General features: G+C 40.8%; 1 non-coding gene across 1 annotated transcript; it reads right to left on the bottom strand.

The window, feature by feature from the left end:
• Positions 1–520: 520 nt before the first annotated feature.
• LOC132538428 (U6 spliceosomal RNA) lies at positions 521–627 on the bottom strand. The gene has a single exon (XR_009549795.1). It is a non-coding gene; the product is annotated as a U6 spliceosomal RNA (small nuclear RNA).
• Positions 628–1,706: the final 1,079 nt, after the last annotated feature.

Genomic DNA, 1,706 nt, shown 5'->3' with positions numbered 1-1,706 from the left:
GGGATCCTTGCATATAGTGACGAGTGTGCACTCTACCTAGTGCCCTGCTGCCTGCTCCCTGAATTTGATGAATTCAATAATTTTTCTCTCTTCAATTCATTCTCATTACAGAAGCCAAATCATTAAAAAATTCACCTTTAATCACCACTGACCTCTGAGCTCTAGTTTTACCTACATTCCTCCATCCACTTGCACATGGTAATCATGCAACAGTGGAATGTGGGCCAGAGGATTTACTCAGTATTGTGCCAGTCACAGACTGTGTATTACGCCCTCGTCTGAATTTTCCACTCATGCTTCCTATCAGAAGAAGCAGCTTAAGTTTGATGGCCATAGGGAGTGTCTGCAGAGCACTCCCCCTGACTGTAGACAGGTTACATGACCTTGGCAGGCCTGCCAGCTGACCTGGAAGAAGCCTGCTTTGTAGGAACTTGACTCAGGCTTGAGTCTGACCACCGCTGCACTGAGGGGAGCTTCAGTATCTTTCCTGCTCTCCCCACCTCCTTGACTGTCTTTTTTTGTTTTTATGGAATGCTTCACGAATGTGCGTGGCATCCTTACGCAGGGGCCATGCCAATCTTCTCTGTATCATCCCAATTTTAGTATATCTGCTGCTGAAGGGAGCAGTTCTCTGACTCTCTTGTTCCACCGGTAAAAACACATCTTCCTGGAGCAGTGAGACCTTCAGGACAATAGCAACTAATAAAAAAAAAAAAAAGCATCTCCCTGTTTAATTGGGAAATTTATGAGTACGATTTAATCACAACAGTCTGCTTCAATAAAAAAATCACGTGATCCAATAGTAAGAATAAAGTTCCTGTGAACTGAATTTATTCCTGTGAATCTATCAATGCATACACATAATGCCAATAAAAATAAACAAAATTTTTATCATACTTTTTCAAAGACTTGATTTTGGTCTTTGAAATTATTATTACTTTCCCTGAGGTTTAATTGTGTCTCATGAAATTCAGTGTCTGGATTCACAACTTGCTTGTGAAAGCTGATACCCAAACAGAGAGCTTTCTTTCCAGAAGGGTGTCCTGACCCCAGTAACATGTCTGCTAATTTGGCCGTCCTCCTAATCTGCTAAGAACTAGCTGAACAGAAGCGAAGCTATCCACCTGCTAATGGCTCTCACTCTGCAAACTCCCTTCTCTCCCCAAGAGTGTCTGGTGTGCAAAGCTGAGCTGGAACAAAGATACACTAATTATTCCCCATTAATTTGTCTGCTTGAATGGTCCTAAATACCAGAGTGATTAATTAGCACAAGCAGCCGGGGCAGGATGTCACACCCTTCTCTACGCTTAAGTGTCGGCAAGGTCGGGCTCAAGTGTTGACAACAGCATATCTTTAATTTTCTCCAAGAAGAAAAGTTTAGTCAGGACAATTAATTTGAGCTCGGCTGGCTTGCAGGAATAAATGTAACATATGGGATGATATTACTGCAATAAGGGCTTTTTTTGCCCCTTTATCTCCTTAGGGTACTGTAAAACTTTTTTGTCAACTTGGTTATTGAATAGTGTATTTCTTTAATTGTTTCAATTTGGCTTAATTACTTTGTGCATTTTGCTGCAAAAAATATGGATCATAAAATAGTTATAAATTATTATTCCTGATGGGCTGGATGGATCTAGATGAATGCCTAGATAAGAGTAAGTAGCAGACAGAGAACAACGTTCCACTTTGCTATCTTTTAACTTATG

This window comes from Erinaceus europaeus, chromosome 4, assembly GCF_950295315.1.
Source record: "Erinaceus europaeus chromosome 4, mEriEur2.1, whole genome shotgun sequence".
NCBI lineage: Eukaryota > Metazoa > Chordata > Mammalia > Eulipotyphla > Erinaceidae > Erinaceus > Erinaceus europaeus.
This window is presented reverse-complemented; position numbering and strand designations above follow the sequence as displayed.